General features: G+C 34.1%; 1 long non-coding RNA gene across 6 annotated transcripts; it reads left to right on the top strand.

Moving 5' to 3' along the window:
* Positions 1-1142: 1142 nt before the first annotated feature.
* Positions 1143-15148, top strand: LOC128241915 (uncharacterized). Of its 6 annotated transcripts, none has more exons than XR_008262521.1 (7): positions 1143-1369; positions 9285-9379; positions 10133-10268; positions 10515-10618; positions 11668-11745; positions 12643-12749; positions 14062-15148. It is a non-coding gene; the product is annotated as an uncharacterized LOC128241915 (long non-coding RNA). The 6 variants fall into 6 exon arrangements; XR_008262523.1 differs by lacking the exon at positions 1143-1369 and adding an exon at positions 1414-1608 and having other exon boundaries at positions 9273-9379; XR_008262522.1 differs by lacking the exon at positions 1143-1369 and adding an exon at positions 1414-1608.
* Positions 15149-21270: the final 6122 nt, after the last annotated feature.

Here is a 21270-nt window from a genome sequence, read left to right on the forward strand (position 1 = left end):
CTATGTATTTCCACTAATCAATATTCGTCAGATATATTACAAATAAGCAACTACTCAATATTATCAATACCATGTATTTCTACTACTCAATATTCGTCAGATATATTACAAATAAGCAACTACTCAATACTATCAATACTATGTATTTCTACTAATCAATATTCGTCAGATATATTACAAATAAGCAACTTCTCAATATTATCAATACCATGTATTTCTAATAATCAATATTCGTCATATATATTACAAATAAGCAACTACTCAATACTATCAATACTATGTATTTTTACTAATCAATATTCGTCAGATATATTACAAATAAGCAACTACTCAATATTATCAATACCATGTATTTCTACTACTCAATATTCGTCAGATATATTACAAATAAGCAACTACTCAATATTATCAATACTATGTATTTCTATTAATCAATATTCGTCAGATATATTACAAATAAGCAACTACTCAATATTATCAATACTATGTATTTCTACTACTCAATATTATCAAAACTTTGTATTCTACTAATCAGTATTCGTCAAATATATTACAAATAAGCAACTACTCAATTTTATCAATAATATGTTTTTCTACTAATAAATATTCGTCATATACATTACAAATAAGCAATTTATCAATACTATCATTACTATGTATTTCTACTAATCAATATTCGTAAGATACATTACAAATAAGGAATTTATAAATACTATCAGTAATATGTATTTCTACTAATCAATATTCGTCATATATATATATATATATATATATATATATATATATATATATATATATATATACTACAGATATTAAGGTGACCATATATATATTAATCTAGGCATTATGGGGACCGCTGGATTAAGGCGACAAAAATTGGTCTCCTTAATATTTTCAGTCCAGATTTGATGTATCAAATGTCAATAAAAATGTCCATAGACAGTAAGTTGATAAGCTTGAATGTTTATTTACGAGATCATTTCATTGTTTTAAATATTATTCTCTTTAAATATTAAAAACAATATTCTTAAACTTTTGTGTTAGTATATTTGTGTATATCCATAAAAATAGCTATTAAGGCGACCAGGGAAAAAATCATAATTTTGGTCAAAAATAGCTATATACTAAGCATTTTTTATTTGTTTTACTTTATTTAAAGCTTATTGTATATTATCCCGAAGTTTCATTCCATAAAAAACAGAAATGAGGAAATTCGATATTTCGTGTACCATCAGCATCCAAATTTTCAAGTATACAGAAATTTAACTTTCCGGAATATAACGGAAATTTTCGGGTATCTCCGTGGTACCATCTCCGTGCAATTATGCAGTATGGCGTTCATCTCTTACAGAAAGAGAATGGTAACTTGGTAAGTGTTTAAAATACATATTCAACGTTTTTTCGTTTATTTTTATGACTTTTGTACAGTTGTATAAATCGTCCACCCTTTGGATGAAAAGCAAATGATTTATCCGGATTTTGTTCATCCGAAACTAAATCACTAGTATCAACATCCGGTGTAATTTTTGCTTGTATTTTGGAGAAACTCGATTGATTTCTAGCAAACTTGGTTTACCACTACTGTACATCGTCGCTTATTATTATTTGGTATGTTCCAATCTAAAAAGTGATTTGCTCCCATAACATCTCAGATTTTAATAAATAAAAGACGAAAGGATACAAATGCCTTACATTTTGTTTGTCAATGTCATGTCATTAGTCATTCTCATCACCTTTGAATAGCAGAACAGAACGAACACTATCACCAATTCGTATTGTGGCTTTTTGCATGTGTCTTATATTCTCATATTTGATAATAAATGCAACAATAAAATATTTCCCTTATTCTGCCACAGTTATGCACCAGTCAATTGTAACAATGGCGCCCAGGTCTTGTTTATACCGGGGATAGCAGGGGAAATGGGCCATGTTTTTACCTTCCAGGTGGACCGGCAGTGCTGAGTGAATGCGGTGTTATTGTTTTTGCGCTGATAACAGGGATTGGGCCTAACCTAGGATGTCCCCAGGGGCATTTGACGGGGATCTGGTCATTTCGTAACCTTACCATTTCGTAACTGCTGATCTTGGTTATTTCGTAACCATTCTGTTAGTCAATTCGTAACCGTCAAGTAATCAATTGCTCATATAATAACCACCATTTAACAAGGTGATAAATAGTACACTTAGCACCTCGTTAAGTGTATTGTTCGAACCTGGATGTATATGGCACAGCAACCAAGACACCAATTGGGAGACATTACTCGAATTCTCACTAGTAACAAGCCAATAATTTATGTTACTCAATAGTTATTAGATATATATATATCATGCTAAAGTAGAAATGATTTGTTTTACTACCAAAATATGTTAATTATTTTCTTACATTTTGCTTACTTATAAACAATAATTAAAGACTGATCGCGATGTATTTTTGAGTAAAATTACGTTTACATAAATGATCATTCTTGACCTATTTCATTGACTATATTTGTTTGAATTGTTTAAAACGAACAAAATTTTGTTCTGTTTTTTTCTCAATTGATTCATATTCTGCATACTTTATATCCGAAACCGACAAAAAAACAACCTTAAATTATTTGTTAGGCCAAATAAAAACATAGGTCTGTTTCAGGTTACCCGACCGACCCTATTTTTTCCCGCCGACCCTAACCTTTTTTTCCCTGAAAAAAATGTGATTTGGGTACGAAAAGCATTTCTTACGAAATGTATGTACGTAAGGTTGACAATATTAGAGTTGGATTTTTTTAATGTATTTACCGTACTTCACCTTAGAGTTCGGACACCTTAAAATAATTAATTTTTCGCTCTACGAATTCATAGAAAATAATCATTTCTACATTTTATTTACATGTATGGTAAACCTGCCTTTTTTCTTCATGTCTGCATTTTACCACTTATTATTTTATCCGTAGTTATCAATGGTTATTACGCCTATAAGTCACTGTAGCTCCTTCATCAAGATGGTTAAAATCCCATTCAACACCATTTTATACATGCATTGAAATGAATAAACACCTTTTATCGGCTTCAGATCAAACAGTCCCATTGTGTGACGTCACATAAATCAGTTATACCCACGAGGATCTCATGGAGAGCATGGATATTGTTATGCAGGATTAATGTGTCTGGTGTTTTTTTATTGTAACTTGAGTATTGCATTTATAACTTTAATTCATCACATTTAATAGTTACCTGTATCATTGAATGTGTTGACTTTATTGTTTTCATGCCAAGAAATCCTATCCAATTTTCAATTAAGAAGGAAACCCCTGTATGCCAGCATATACCTGGATTTTAGCAGCATATGCATTATGTTCCATTCAGTGGTTTTGTGCTAAGGGTTAAAGGACTGACTTGGTTCTCCATGAATTTTTTATCAGTTATCTGCTGTACAGCTAATTCATTTCATTTAATGGCCATTACGACCAGCATGAAATTCGGGGGAGCAATAATTTTGGTCATTTTTCGGAAAAATCTTTCTATAGTGCATGGTTCTTAGATTTAACGCTTCATCTCATTTTGTTGATTACGACACTTGTCAAAAATAAAAATAAAAATTCAATAATAGTTTATTATTAAGTATTGACATGATTTTCTTAACTATAAAAAGTATAATTATTAATTAACTAAGCTAAGCATTACATCTTTGATATTGTTTATGAACAATCTCCTTGATAACAATATTTAACTATCTAAACCACACTCTTGTTATTATGTTTAATTATGTTTAAAGATTGAAAACATCAAGTACAAATGTACTAACTATATTTCTTAGTTCCCCGACAGCTAAATATTTTCCTCACGCCGGCCAAATCCTAATAGCCTCTTATAGAACAATACCGTAATCAAGTCGTTTAATTTAACAACTTGAGTACGGTATTGTTCTATAAGAGGCTCTTAGGATTTGGCCGGCGTGAGGAAGTTTTTTGAAACAAATAGAATCACAAACTTTCACTTTCAGTCAAACTTATCAACTTCCGGCTCAAAATGTTATGACTCATGTATATTTAATAAAATGATACCGGGGAGTTGTTTATCTGTGGATGTCGAAAATCTGCTTAAAGGGGCTATACTCCGTATGATAAAATAGCGGAAAAAAAGAGAAAATTTTCGAAAACTGACATAAACTTGGCATCGATGAGTACAATGCATTGAAACTTACTAACTGAAGAACCCGGTCTCCGACACAGTTTTTTTTTACATTTTGGTACTTTTTTTTACAATTATGATAAAGCGTAACACAGTCCATTAGATAATTGTCCTGAGATTCGTTACAGAAGAAAACTTTTTTGGTGCGAATCTGGTGTACAGTCCCTTTAAGGGTTCATTGTACTTTGCGCTCATTATAAATAGATAAATGAAGGGTCTTCGCATTGATACAAAAAGCTTAGTTCCTTCATTCACAGCAACACATAATTGATTAACGCAAGATTAGCAGCATCAGTAGAAGTTATATGATAGTTAGTAGAAGGAATAGTAGTAGCTGTTGTTGTAGAAGTGGCAACAACAACAACAACAATTCAGCAGGAGCGGCAGTAGTTTAGGGGTATCATCATCATCATTATCATCATCATTATCATCATCATCATCATCATCATCATCGGTGGTGGTGGTGGTGGTGGTGGTGGTTGTGGTGGTGCTGACGGTGGTGTTGTGGCGGTGGTGTTGACATTGGCAATAGCAGAAGCAGTAGTGGCAGTATCAACAACAATAGCTGCAGCATTACCACCTGTATTACTAAGACTTAAGAGCACACATATTAAATGACTAACATAGTCGGTTCTGTTCGGTGGGGTTAAATACCTATTTACAGTAACGTTCTGAGTCATGTTATTATTTTGGGTGGGGGTGGGTCAATATTTTACAGAAAAGGAGTCACTCAAGGACAGCGACCATTGTTGTGAGTTTATGTCGGTCAAAACATGTTATTTCACAGGTCACGGTATGAAGACAATGCCAGATGAACACAAAACTAAGCAATTTTTTTAGATTGAAACATTGCAAAAACAAATCCCAATCAGTTATACGAAAATGCATTTTAACCGCCTCATGTGTTCATGATAATATGAACAAAATTGGAGTAAATTTAACATTCGGAGATTCAGTTTCGCCAATGTGATATATTTTTTCAAGTTTCGTTTATATTTCCCATTTTCCATGGTGTATACGTATACTTACGAACTCAATATTTTTTACAGTGAAATAAAAACAACAAAGCTTTAAAAATGAACAATAAGAGTGTGTGTTTTTGTTAAAAAATGTGAACCCAATAAATCTGACATTTTAAAATCAATATCCATACGCTTAGTAAAGCATACCCTTAAATATAATTCGACCTACGAGACGGCCAGATTCATATATAATGTAATATAGGTTACATTTTCATTCCAAATAAAACGGTTGGTTAAGCATACCATTTTCATTAACATCTGTCATACACATGTATGTCTAAAACGATAATGTTACTCATTAAAAACATCATATTTTTGTTTAAGAATAAGTAAATAATAAGTTTTACTAAATTAAGTACTCTGTAATTTTAATTAATTGTAGTTAACACTTGATACTTCTTCACGTCTTTCTGGGCAAAATTAAATACATTCTTCCAAATCTTGACCCAAACTACAGCAACTCCCTAGATATGACAACATGATTAAACACATGGTCAGGTTCTCGGTCAATTAGGGGTTAATGTGTAGCTGAAATTGGCTCTTGTGTAGAAATGAAAAGTGGAAAAATTGGCTGGTATTTCTTGGCATGATTGATGTTTCAATGAGTATTACTGTACGATTATTGCTTCATAAAGTCTATATTAAAAGTGTGATACAAGTTTCAAAGTTAATTGGCGGATCGTTTTACAAACATGTCATGTCTGTGTTTTCTTAATCTCTGCATTGCCCTTGTTGTTTCTTTAATCCTCCATTGAATATATCACACATCCTTTTCACCAGGCAATAAATCGTTTAGGATGGGTAGTAACCAACTAACTTATCACAGTGATGTATACGGTTAGGTAATCTAGCCAGGCATTGTAACGATAAAGATCAATAATTTTTGTCTGTGAGACTTAGTAACTGTAAAAGTTCAGTCGATGTCCTTTGGGTGTCCGAAAATTAGGTACCTAAAATAAATTATTTTTGAAAATAATAATGGATGTCCGAATTTATAGAATGTCCGAACTCTTAAGGTGAATTACGTTTGTGCTTGTGTGGCAGGTATGTTTCAATTCTTGAACTATATTTTCTTGTCAGATACAAATGTGTCAGATACTGACTTTCGGATTGATATGTCAGACTTAAGTGTGCAATTTTGGCAATAAAACCTGCATGTTACTTGTTCTTCAAACCTGAACCCCCAGGTCCTCTTGACAGCATTGAGGTTTCCTTGGCTAATGGCTTATATGGTAAATTTGCCGTCCCACTCTTCATGTAATTATGTTTCAAGGAGGTTAGTATTCTACAGAGGGTGATTGAAAGCAAACGGGTGCATAAAGAAAAGTAAAACCGTTCCTGGAAAGTCTCAAATAATAGCAGAGTGGTGTACCATAACTTAGTTGAAATCCAACCATCATTGTCAAAAGTATTTAACCAGACAAATAAAGAATGTTTCCTTTGAAGCATGTAACATGTTTAAAAACTACTGATAAACCTGAAAATTGATGACTTTTATTTTTGTTACTTTCTGAGTCAACAGTTACTGAAATCAATATATCAAAAAAAATAAAAATAAAAAATAAAAAAAAAAAAAAATATTCTGACCTACCTACCCTATTTTTTTTAGCAGTGTTACCTGAAACACACCTATTTTTTATTTGGCCTTATGGTATTAATTTCCAATAACAAGATACAAAATTAAACATATCGGCACATTCTTAATACAATAAGCATATAAAAAGCGCATAATCTCATTCGGCAAACTCACTACATTTTACAATACTTCTATGCAATTTAATAAAAAAGAAATTCTAAAGTAATATGGTCTATATATTTAAAAAATATTGGCTTAAGGTCACAATTCCTCTCAATGGTAGAACATCTATGAATTAAAAAATTATTACATTTAATATTCAGCCTGCTTATAATATTTCCTTCGCAACATAAAAAAATAGCTAGTGTGAATGTTTCTATTTGTCATAGTTTCAGAGTTTATTGGCAAATCGCACTACACTATTAGGAATAAAGAAGGAATACAACTACTAGATTTAACTTTGTTTATGTTGTTATTTTTATGTTTTATACTTACAGTAAACTTATTTTGTAAATTCAAATGGTATTAAATTAATTCCTCATAATTATAGGAGTCAACGGTTAAGATATGACCATTCGATTTCTTAACGGTTACGAATTGACTAACACAATGGTTACGAAATGACCAACAATGAGCGGTTACGAAATGATCATAATTCATTTGACAGGGCTTTTACCAGCTGTTTGTCTGTGCAGAGCGGGAATTTTACCTGGGATTGGCTGGACCGAAAGTCAAAGTCCCCGCTATTAGCAGGACCTTGGGGGCCCATGCTGCAATTGACTGTTGCATTATTTGGATTTTTTCTTAACTTTACGACACGCCCCCCTACAGTATTTTATAGTCGACTTTAGTAATATTTTTTTACAGAAATTGGATAACTTAACAAGTAAAGTAAACTGTACTGAGCTTTTAAACAAACCTACATACTTATAAATCAAAATTGATATTTTAGGGTCTACACTGAATAAACCCAAAATGTTAGTTTTGATTTGCTAAATTCGAACAGTATTTAGTCAATCCACACAAAATTTACAGGATCATCAGATAACAAATTTTCTAAAAATTCTCCGTTTGCCAAATAGGGAAGACAGGATTAAGTGGGATTAAAAGGTTGCTATCTGTGACCAAAAAAATACTGTTCAAAATTGTGAGTATTCATTTATCTTTCGTTCAGTAAAGAGCATGCAATGGCATAGTGTTTGGATTAGATAATCTGACAGCGGTGCTGGACGTCAGGAGTTCAAATATTGTTGTGAGTTCAATGTACCCAAAGAATACCTTTGGAATACACTACCGGGTATTATCTATAAAAATGGCAGAGCAAATTGCCCATATTGTAGTAATGTCTTAGATCCAGCTTGGATAACTTGGACACAGTAAGCGGTTCACACCCAGGGAAATTCTCAGATAAAACAGCGCCTATAAACTTGAACATTACATTTTTCATTGAGACAATTAAAGAAAAAACATTATTGCTGATCTTCTGAAAACAAATCCTCTAACATTCAAATATTTAATTTGTTGGATGAACTAAGGTTTATATTGATAAGAGATTGCTTCAGTTGGATTTAAACTAATCACCAACAAAAATATATGCATTTAAATCACACAATGTAAACAACTGCGCCACAGATCTTATCTGTATGTTTTGGGTTTTTAAAATTTAGCAGTTAAATATAGATTAGCATACTGGTAGGTCTGGTTGGTCTGTTGCTTTAGTTGCTAAGTAAACATAATGTCAGTGATTTCATCACTATTTCTATTAAAATATCAGTTTTCCTCTTCAGGGCTTCTCACATTTGCACCATTTTTTTACCATTTGAATCATAAAAAGATAACAAACACATGAACTTAACACTTTGTGAATATTTAAGGAATGTAAGGGGTCAGATTTCAGATTGCTCATTATTGCTGGAACACTAAATACTTTATTTGATTGTGTACACTGCACTTTCTTGTTAAGCATTCATCCAAATCATTTGGGTAAATTTTGGCAGAAAAACTGCTTTTGGATTTATACTGGTCATCAAAACCGGCACTGACAAAACATAAGACGTGTTTAATTAATGTGCGGGAAAGAGGTTTAAAGGTGTCGGCCCACAACGAAAGGCTTGCGGGTTGCAGTACCCCTTTAAGTAGTTCTTGAAAAAAATGATTCTTTGAGGTAGCATTTGATTATGTGTACATTGTATTCTTGTATGTATTTTCAAGTTAACACATGATTTATATAAGGTTTGTATAATTTTAGTTTTATCTAAGTTTTAAAATTTTGATATTTTTTTTAAGATTTGCCTGCCCCTGTCTGAACACTTAAATTCTTGGTCTTTGGTCTATTGTCTGCAACTTCAAAACACACTTTTTGGAACAGGACACATTTTCCTGATATTTTATCCAGTTTGACTGCAATATAAGTTGTATTTATCAATAATTTAAGTAAAAAATGACATTTATATTTCCATAATTACCTGGTAGTTATTTGTTAATTTGTTTTAATTCATGGATAGGTTTATTGCGAGTGTCATGGAAAGCTGGAACTTTTCAGTACACAACATGCAAACTGAGAATGAACTGTGTGTGCCGGCTTTGTGAACAAAAACGCAAGGCGGCTATGGTAAGTTGCGTCAAGATATCCTTGGGACCCCCCCCCCCCCTCCCCCTGGACACGCAATACAATTCGTGTTTCGCTGATCTGTTGGCTGGGATCAGATCATCCATTTAGGGATTTAGATATGTTACCCCAGCCACCAAGCTGAATGTTTAACCGTCACCAGACACTCTGCCATGAATGTGAGAGAGTTTAAAGCTATTTCTTATTTTCCTGTGTAACTATATTGATGTTTGATTAAATTTACGCCGTCGTGTTACTGAGTAACAATTTGAAATTGGGCCAAAATCATCAAGCTAGAGCTTTGCATAATCTTTTTCAAACTACTGGGAGATTTCTGCCCTTGAAAGTATTTGCTCGCAGCCCGCCTCAAAGTTACACTTCGTTCAGTATTTAAAGCTTTCGGATACACTTTTTTGTTAATTTGAGATCTTAATGACGCTACATTGTACTTCTAAGTAAATAGATGCTCAAAGTAACAAGATGCTCTGGGTGTTCACTGGGTGACAAAGGCTACCCAGTATTGGTTGTTTCTTTTTTCTGAAAAGATGTTTCTAGTGAATTGCCAAGTTGCAGTGGTTTTGACGCCACAGAACCAGCACAGCTCCATGACAGATATATATGTTTTCGTCATTGATGTCAGTACTGCTGTATTGGTGGCCTCACAATTTCTGTGTGGAAATGTCATCTGATACACTCATAACGGCGTATTTCTAGCATAGCTTTCATAAGTGCATGGCCATTCTCTGTCATTTTCAGATACACTGTGTTGTGTGTGGATAAGAAATGCAGAGTGGTACCACCAATTACCTAAGCCACCATTCCCCTAACAGACAAAAGGCTCATGGGGACAGTTCCTGCAGTTTACAGCAAATTGTAGCCCTACAAACTTCAGGTAAGTGATAAATCTGGGCTTCAAGATATCTCTGTACTCACTTTAAGTTTATACTTCATTTGAACAAAACTTACAATTTCAGCATCAAAATCCAGGTTTAGATCCCAGACCGAACCTTGTCTCCTTTATTAAACTTCATTTCAGATAATCTATAAGCCACATACATGTTCACTACTTATGGCGGATAAGAACTTTCGCAAATTGATTATAAATGCGTTTTCCCAGATATACACCCTCCTCTTGCAGATACTGCCAAGCTTGGGTGCACTGGGCCGGTTATCCAGCCGTGTGGAATCAACATCTCCAGCTGAACTTGGGCCGGGAATTATATAAGAATCCTTAGCAGCATGGTGAGCTTTTGTGTATTTATTTCCAGGCTCGTATACCCGTCCAGACTTCTGTGTTTAAGCTTTCCTTTCGTCATTTTTTTAAATAAGGTATCTCAAGTCTTTCAATGAAATCACAACTTTGGAGGCTAGATTTAAATTAAGGAACCATTATGTGTAGAAAGCCTTTTGGGTGATTTAAAATCAAATTAGTAAACAGGATTCTCATGGTTCATGGTTTATAATTGGCCTTGTGGACCTTTCATTCTTTACTTTGGTAAGAGCCGCTTAGGTATGTAAGAAGGGGGGAGGGGGGGGGGGTACAGATGTGATAGTAAACAGTGTTTAATAAGGTATATTTGTTTTTATTTTATCACCATTTTGAAGGTAATGATTGTGTTATCAGGGATAAGTAACAAGTTTAACATAAACACTGTAACATGTTCTTTATTTCAAATAAAGCTATAAATTATCTCTGGAGAATTTAGTCTGATCTCCATTTCTCAGAAAATGTAGCTGTCTAAGTGCCTATTCCATCAATGAGTATCACTGTCTTTAAATTGCTGTTGTGGTACAGTTTAAATGGCAAAAGTTTTATGGCCCTGCTTGTTTGCAACTCCTCATTCATTTTTGTACAGCGAGAAAAGTAAGGGAATTCTAGAGATTTACTAGAATTATGGATTGTTTTTACTAGAATTATGAATTGTTTTTCTTGAGTTACACAGTACATAAGGAGGAATTAGTGTGTACACAACTCCTCATTTTATTCCTGTTTATTATTTATATATGTAACATAGATGTGTACAAGACCTACGGTACTGTAGAAACATGACATAAAAGAGCTCACTTTGATTAATTTCCTCAAAAAAAGATATCTTTACTGTTAAAGTAAGAACTTTTACTGCATAGTAAGTAATGTCTTCTGCTCATCTTTATGACATCATTACATGGAATGATGTCAACTTCCCAAGACACATTTCCACATGGCGCAGCTCATTTATATATATTGCTGATGGATTGTTTAGAATGGGACAGTTTTAATTGGACATAATGTTTTAATCGCCATTTTACAGAGTGCCAGCCAGTCATTGCTGTTCTTTGCATTGCTGAGGAGGACAGTCCTGCCAACATAACAGTTTGTTCAATAACAGGTAAAAAACAGGTCTCACTTTACATTTTCAACCACTGTTCGATCGTAACAATTATCAAAGAACCGGCTAGTCTCAATCATGAAGCCGCTCTAATTAGAGTCAATGAACGATATAGATCTGGATACAAGCGTCTAGATGATCGAGACTAAATTGGCAACATGAGAACATTTATTTCCTTTCCTGATTTTTGAAAATTACATGAACAAATGACAATTCTACTACCATTTAAAGCTTGATTAATTTTCGGACAAATGTGTTTGTTTTAATTTGCCTTCCGCTTAAAGTAAACGTATATATACTGGGCAAGAAGTGCTGAATTTCATCGTGAATCACAGTGATTATCCAAAGTTTGAATTTGGTTCGGACATGTTTGACGGGAATTCAAAGACATTTTTTGTCAGCCGTCTTATATCACAGGTTTCCATGCATTTTGCATACATTGGTTCATTCCAAGATAAAAATTATAACCTTTTTCAAAACGTTCAATTTGTGATAGTGCAGCTTTAATAGACCTGTAAAGACTTGTCGATGTGAAACTTAACTCTCAATCAAACTATGGTAAAAGATCAAATGCGGGGCTCCGTGTGCGGCATAGACTGCTAATTTTTATTTAATATGATGAAGAGCTAGTTAAGTTATCTTTTTTAAAAGTCTTCATTTGAAGCAAAAAAATGTTTCAATACCATGTATGAATTTTCTTCACCGGATATTGATTCATAAAAATCATTGCTCCAGGGTGCGGAGTTACTTTTTGATATATATCTATATGGAAAAATCTTCTCCTCAGAAGTCAACTTTGTTCCCCAATGTGCAAGGCACAATCGGTGAAAATAATTTCAGTAAAAGTCACTGATTATTATTATTGTGATTATTATTAATAAACTTTTACTATTTCAGGAGACAAACAGAAACACAGAGGTGCTATACATTCCGATGGAAAATACAACAAAAGCATCTCCCATCATTTTGGCGTGGCTCAGATCAAGAGGAGAATTTTAAGAAAGGTAATAACTGAGCAACTAAGAACATGCACGTTGCACTGGTCAGAGTGTAAGATCCATCTCGCTTCATAAGAATTGATAATCATCAATGTATTAAATCAAGAAATTGAAATCAAGAAATTGAAACGTAAGTGTCTTGTCTTTTGCAGTGTTTTTGAAATAGAATATAATTTAAAAAAAAAACTAAATTATTTTTTAATATGATTGTAAATGTGTGATGTTTTCTTCCGATCATTCTCTCTCAAAAACCAGATACAAAAAACATATTTGTAGATTTTTATACGCCCGAAGGGTCGTATTATGTTATGGCCTCCATCGTCTGTCTGTCTGTCCGTCCGTCTGTCCTTCCGTTAGCAATTCCGTGTCCGGGCCATAACTTGGTAACTAATAAAGCAATTTTCAAATAACTTTATACAAATCATCACTACATTAAAAGGATGTGTCGCGCGCAATTTCCAGGTCCATACCTGAAAGACTAGAATCACCATGGGGGGGCGTTAGCAATTCTGTGTCCGGGCCACATCTTTGTTACTCGTCCGTTAGCAATTCCGTGTCCGGGCCATAACTTGGTAACTAATAAAGCGATTTTCAAATAACTTTATACAAATCATCACTACATTAAAAGGACCTCGAGCCGAATCTTCTTCGGGCGTATAATGCTCCGTTTCGCGGTGCTCTTGTTTTGTTTTACTTGTAAATATAGTTTTAAGTTTGTATTTTAGGCAAAGCCTTTTATTCTGCTCAATACAAACTTAAATATTGTAAGAGTTATGGCCCTTTGTAATTTTTAAACAAATACATTTTATTTCATGTTTTTGTAAGCCCATTATTTAGGGACTTTTAATATTTTCACCAGCAGCATTATAAAGTCAGACCAAAAGTGTCCAGTTAGTGTCCAAACAATAACTAAGTTAGAATCCTTTCTCAAATCAGGTGAGCGATATAGGGCCATCTCTGTGTTTGTCTGACAAAAAAACAATAATCAATCTTTGAGTTAAATTGACAAAATATTGTTGTAGAATGGTTTGTGAAGACATACTATTGGATTACTTTTGTGTCAATAGGTTTAAGGTTTCTGCGCATTAAAATTATTTAGAATAGCATTTGGGTCAGTCGGTTCACGTTCAATATTACTGATAGTATAAGTGGAAGCAGTGACTTAAAATTAATTACCAAACAGTTTCTGCTCAATTGCTTTGAGTTAACATACGAGTTATGAAACTTGGAATACTAGTTCTTGGTGGCATAAATGAAAGACCTTGTTTTGTCACATTGACTTGTAATCAAGCACTAACTTCCTCTAAAACAATTTCAGGTGATGGTTGGGCACACACAAGAAGACATAGATCACATGTGTCCAGGCATATGAGTAGACAGGAGTTTCACACTCTGCCAAACTTACTTCATCAGAGGAGCAGAAAGCTTCTCAAGATCCCGCACTGCACACTTAGATATAGTCTTTGACTACAACAAGGGGATGAAAGTACAGAGAGGTCCAATTGAAATCAATTCTGTGCTGCGTCATTTCTTCATTCTGGAAGTCGATGGACATGATTTATCATGGCATCAGGTGTGCAGTTTGTCGACTATCAGCAGTCTTGTTCACCAGTTGTGCAACTTGAGCTGGTAGCTTTATTGCTTGAAGCCACAGCATAAGAGGGGGAAGGTGCAGGCTCATCAAAAAGTCTCAAAAGTTGAAACTAGGAAAAGAAGTTTGTCAAGAGTGTGAATATTTGCTTTGAAAACCATCGTTACGATGATTTGGTTTCCTTTGAAACTTGATACATACTATGTGTATGTTGAATGAATTGAGATGCTTAAATAAAGAACCGCTATTCAAATATCAGGAAACTGCATTTTTCATACTAAAGGGTAAATGATGTCGCCATTTCCTGTATGTATTTAAATGAGATATGTTTCCACAATTAATATTTTTAGGGAATTTTTCTCATCCTAATGAATGAGATTAAATTGTACAGCGTTATATGAGCTTAATATGTGTTTTCTGTTTCTTTAAAATTGGTGAAAAATTGTCAGAAGATAATTAGACCATTATCCATTACTGCAATCATACAATCAAATATACAGGGACAAACCCACTGGGCATATAATATAATTAAACCCTGTTCAGGGGCACGAGGCAAACAGAGTTACTTTCAAACGTTAAAGCTGCACTCTCACATTTTGGACGTTTTGACAACTTTTCTCATTTTATGTCTTGGATTGGAACCATCCAATTTTTGCGAAAAATTAAATGGCAGATTTTTCTATTTAAGTTAAAACATTGATGTTTTATGCACTTTTCTTAAACCGTTAGTAACATTAATTTTCGAACGGAAATATGAAATCTGTGATCTGATCTTTTGTCAGCAATCTTTTATCATTGGTTTGCAGATAATTACGCAAAAAATTGCTCATTCAAAAACCAAAAAAGTTGTGAAAACGGTATATCTGTGGGAGTGCAGCTCTAAATGTTTAATTTCTTGATTTTACTACTGTATTAGAAATTACAGGGGTTGGGGCATATTTTTAGTGTTTTTATTGCTTTTTATGATTCATACAGTCATACTTTATTCCTCAGGGCATAACTTACAAATAGACAAAACTGGAAAATGGTCGTTTCAAAAGGCCAAAGATAATGCAAGTTGAACAATCATATTGTTCATGGCTTGTATTTTTGGTATATTTTGTTGCATATGCTATAGAAAAGTTGAAAGTTAAAAATAAATTCATAGTTGAAATGATGGCTTTGAATGGTATTGTCAGATGAGAAAAGGCACTTTTAAGAAATAGGTATAATGGTACTTTATTTATTTTGATCAATTTTAGATATTGTATGAAAATTATTATCTTATTTAGTACATGAGACCTTTTAAACAGTTATTGACAATATAACAATGTGTATATGAAGCTTTAGACCAACACTTAAAGCTGCACTCTTACAGATTGTCAGTTAAGACACAAAATTGTCTCAAAATCTGCTGATTTGGTTATCATTCCTTTAATTCAGTCATATTAGATAATTCACAATAGAACCCATCAGAAATGTAAAAGTGCCGAAAATTTCATTTACATTAAATTGTTCGTAATGCTTTTAGCCATAAAACATCATTTTTTTAACATAAATATGATAAACTGCTATCTGATCTTTTTTCAGCATTCTTATATCACTTAAAATTGGGTCTAGACATTTATGCAAAAAAATTGTCCATTTATAGACAAACAATAAATGAGTACCGGTAGTCAAAACGATCAATCGGTGAGATTGCAGCTTTAAATACACCTTTTAAGACCGCTGTAAAATTCCAATGGTTTGCCTAAATCGTTAAAGCTAGCATACTGTTTAATTAACAACCATACTTATTGTTTAAAAGTGTCATGATATCTTTGTACAATGTTTTTTTATATAATTCATTAAAGAAGTCAAAACAAAATTGTTTATCTTGTAAATTGTTTTCTATTATTTAAATGACCCAGACAAAAATGGGAACGTCAGTGCTAGTTCTTTTACTATTAACATCCCATGAAGTGTCTATTGGTGTAGCAGCAAGGAGGTGTTATATTAAGGATGCACCATTTAAACCAAATTATACATTTATATGCACAACATACAGGCGTGTAGCCGCCTATACATGAATACGCGGCTGAATCCACATGATTCTGACAAAAAAATCAACCAAAGTTGCAGTATGCGAACTTGACTACATGAATCTAAAACTGGTTATTTTCCAGTACTAAATAATGCACATCGGAACGCCCAGAATGCACTAGATTGCACCATGGTTTTCAAAATTTTCAAGTTTGCCCCGAACCCCCAGCACATTTATGAATCCTCATGAATAGAGGGGTAGCTATGCCCCTGACATAATTGAAACCACAGTGTGGCTAAACAACACTTGTATGTTTATCCTACGCAGTGATCTCCCATGGAAATGCAATCGTCAAAGAATCTGAAGGGGATGTTTATATGGACTACATTTGAAATGCACCAAGTGTTTAAAAAAGTTGATTTCAGTCACGAAGAGAATCAACCATACCCCACACTTGTTGGAGTAAGATGAAATGTCCACTTTCCGCGAGAAAGAAAGTACATTGAAAATGTTCATTTGATTCAAGTGACTATTTTTTATAAATATGTTACAATACATAAAATACGTTATTTTTTTATAATTGTTTACCCATGTTGAATTTTATTTGGCAAATTTATAAGAGATTTATATACAAGGGCATAGCCAGAAGTTCGTGGAAAAGCTTGATAAAATGAAAACAATATGCAGCATATCTTTTAAACTTTCATACAATAATAATCAGGTAATTTGAAATTAAGAATGCGAGATTCATCGTAAAGCATGTTATAACGACAACGTAGTGATCACTATGGAAACAGGTGGTCGCGCATTCCTCCGCAGTTGCTAAAATAACCCATGACAATATCTTGTTTTGTTGACCACTCACATTGAAACCAATAAAACGGCGCGAAGGTTTGCACATTTGACGTGACGTTAATAACGTGTGATGAAGTGAAGTTTTAAGTCAGTGCGTTTGTTTGTTTATTTCAAAGGAAACATTTTAGCTTGAACGGAATAGTTAAATTTTGTTTAAAATGGCGCCAGAAGACAGATTGATAAAACGGGCAGTGATACAGTTCTGTGTAAACCTAGGGAAAACTCCATCGCAAACACTTAAACTGATGAATGAAGCATCGAGTGAAACTCAAGTGAAGCGAATGCTCGTTTACAATTGGAACAAGCGGTTCAGTGAGGGGCGGGAAAGCATTTGTGACGACGTGAGGTCTGGGCGACCGGTTTAACAAACTACAGTGTGTGACGTCGAGGCCGTAAAAAACATCGTTGACGCTGATCGTCGAGTCACTCTTTATGAAATATGCAAGATGTTGGACATGAGTTATGGGTCGGTACGGAGGATAATGAAAGACAGTTTGAAAATGAGTCGAGTGAGTGCGCGTTGGGTTCCACGGCTGCTGACAGAAGATGAGATGAGCAAAAGAGTACGGGAATCACGCCGATCCTTAGCTCGGTACTAAAAGGAAGGAAACCGTTTTCTTGAGAAGATAGTCACTTGCGATGAAACCTGACTGTTTTATTTCGACCCTGGGACAAAACAGCAAAGCAGTCAATGGAAGACTACCAGTATCCCCGCCTCCGAAGAAGGCACGACCATCCTGCTCGATAGGAAAGTATATGTTCATTTTCTTTTTTGATGTGCACGGTGTTATCCTACTCCATGCAGTTCCGCAGAGCCAATCTGTGACGGGTGCTTCCTACTAAAAGGTAAAGTGATATATAACAAAATTCATTTTTATCAATATTTAGGACTTGATAAAATCTGCATAAAACAATGTTTTAAAAAGTTTATGATTAAAAATATGGGATTGAATAAGTGTTAGTTTTAATTATATTTGATGAAGTACGCAAAACGCGACAAATGTTATAAGCCTCAGTTATGTTCTCCATTTAAGGTTTTGAGGCGTGACTTGTAGAGGGCGATGGCATTTAAGAGACCACTGGCGTTGCATGATGGGTGGATTCTTCACCAGGAAAATGCATCAGCACATAGATCGGAGGGGGCACCGACTACCGCGACAATCCAGCTTGAAGCGGAGATCCTTCCCCACCCCCTTTATTCGCCAGACCTACCACCATGCGATTTTGCCTTATTTCCGAAACTTAAATGTGAACTAAAGGTAAACGCTTCAATGACTTTCAGGCACTACAGAGTGAAGCTCAGACACGCCTGTATTTTTACAAGTCAGAGTGGTTCAATGACATTTAGCGGCAGTGGGTAGCGAGACTTCGACGTTGTATTGCGGCGAACGGCTCTTACTTTGATAAGTTATGACGTTGACGTCAGATTCTGACGTTTGAACTGCGCGGGCTATACTGATCTCATGTTAATGAAAAAGCTGTAGTTTCCTTTATATTTTATGTATCAGTTTGAAGTTTTCTATGTCATTTACAGCTGAAATAGATTTTATAGCGAGCGTTGAAAAATATTAAAATGTGTTGATTGTATTAAGGAATTCCACGAACTTCTGGCTATACCCTCGTATTAAGAAACTCGGAAAGTATGTGAATGGTTTGGACCGGCTTCCTCAGCCGCTAAAGAGGATATGATTATGAAGCGTTAAGGGTTTTAAAAATGCATCTTTTACTTGGATTTTACAGATTGTTATTACGAAATAAAGTATGGCGTATCAAACGAAGTGTTAAAGCTAAGCTATTGATGGCTGAAACCCTTCAATAAATGTTGATATGTGCTAACATATAGTCTTTGAAGTCCAATATTTGGAAATGCGTTACTAACCCGATTCAACAAAAGGCTGTTGCACAATCAAATGATTGACATAATCACGTGATAAACCAATAACTTCCATTAAGGTTAAAATATTCAACACCTTAGTATGAGTCCCTGTGGGCGAGTGGATAAGCGATCCGTTTTTTATTATATGTGTTATCTGCACCCCTATGTGCTTGCTCCCAACTTGAACAAGATTAATTTTTAATACTTCAATCGTTTTTTAAAAATGCAATTGAAGTAAGAAAATCAACCTGGTTACTATTATTTCTGCAATTTCAGTACCAAGGAGTAAAATAAATATACATATAAGTGTTTTCAGATGCATTACGAGAAAAAATATGTTTGGTGCCAAAACATGAGAGAGTCTCTTTAACGGAAAAGTTTTGACTGTTACTCAGTCAGTCAGATGGTGATAAATATAATGCATAGCATCATCGCTTTGGAGTACGAGAACGTTGTATACAGAGTATTTTTTTACTGAACATGCGTCTGTTTATGTTGATGACATAAAAGGTTTAAACTGTTTAAAGGAACAATAACATTATGAAACAACAAATCTGATTACAGATATCAGTGGCAGATTCTGGAATTGACTTAAGAAGGGGTACGTGAAACTCATGGGCTTAATCTTTCCACATCCGTCCCTCCCTCAGAACAGAAATTGAATGGCTTGAAATGTTGGACCGGGGTGGGGGTTAGACTTCCCCAATTTATAGTCCGAAATAGTGCATTTTTATCTTAATATTGTATTTTTCCCGATATTGACTGAGAACATATTATAAACGGACGATTCAAAGGGGTGGGGGACGGCGCGCGCGCTGGGACCGATTCCCCCCACCCCCAACCCGCCCCCTGAATCTGCAATTGAGTACATGCATTAAAACCGTCTCCGTAGCCTATTGGTTAAGGCGTTCTATACCCTTCATTAAATTGACTTAATACTTCACACAATTGTTCAGGACCATAAGCCAATGAGGTTACATAACTCCATATCCTTAATACAAGTTATGGCCCCTGATTGACTTAGGTTAAACTTTTAGGCAAGTAAAATTTAAGGGGAAGTTGGAATTTAATAAAAAAAACTTCCATGGGTCACAATGAACCCAATGAACAATGTTCTTTAATCATGAGCTATATAACTGATCAAGCGTTAACAGACACATTCGTGTGCAGACGAAACTTTTATTGTTTTTACAAGCACAGAACTTGTATTTAGCATTTACAGTTTCTATATAATTCAACTGAAAGTTCTATTTAACCATAATATATCAAATATTAAGTCACCATTCACTAGCGGATTGAGAAGGGGTGCAGTTGGCGTGCGCTCCCTCTAAAATCATCCAAGTTTACTTTTTGTGTCAATATATGAGAAGAAAATAATAAAATATACACATAATGCATCATTTCCGACTACAAATTGTTAAAAATTACTTGATTGAGTAACCCTCAATCCTCCTGCAAACGCCCCTAAGTAACGCCCCCTTCTAACGAGAATTCCTGGATCCGCCCCTGGTCATTATATATTTTGTTTATCAAACGGTACAGAGATCAAGTGACTGAATCTGACTTGCATTTAATGAATGAGATGGTCTGTAAAAGATTTCCGATGAATATCCTATGAAATTTGCAGTCCTCCCGTTTCGACTGGTCATTGTTTGTGGATTTATTATACACAATTATAAAAAATACTATTACCAAGTTGTCTCTTAAGGTTACGGGAGCCTATACTGTCAAAAGTTAAATATATATAATTTGTCCCCCTAATGCCATAAAATATGGATGGTCCCCTTAATGCCTCAAAAATAATATTATATATACACTGGTCTCCATAAACCCTTCTACATATATACCTGTCCCCTTAAAACCTGCAACATACTTACAAATTATTAAGGAGACCGCAAATTTCGTATATTTTTTGATAATTAATTTAAGAAACCTAAATTTTGTACTCATAATAAATGATCATTTCAATACTAAATTATCAACAAAAAAGCAAAATAAAGTATAAAACAAAAAATATACAAATTGTCTCCTTAATGCCGTAAAAAATATACGGTCACCTTAATGCCCTAAGTAGATATATATAATTGTCTCCTTAATGCCGTAAAAAATATACGGTCACCTTAATACGGTCACCTTAATGCCCTAAGTAGATATATATATATATATATATATATATATATATATATATATATATATATATATA

The sequence above is a fragment of the Mya arenaria genome, chromosome 7, assembly GCF_026914265.1.
Source record: "Mya arenaria isolate MELC-2E11 chromosome 7, ASM2691426v1".
In the NCBI taxonomy this organism is placed as follows: Eukaryota; Metazoa; Mollusca; class Bivalvia; order Myida; family Myidae; genus Mya; species Mya arenaria.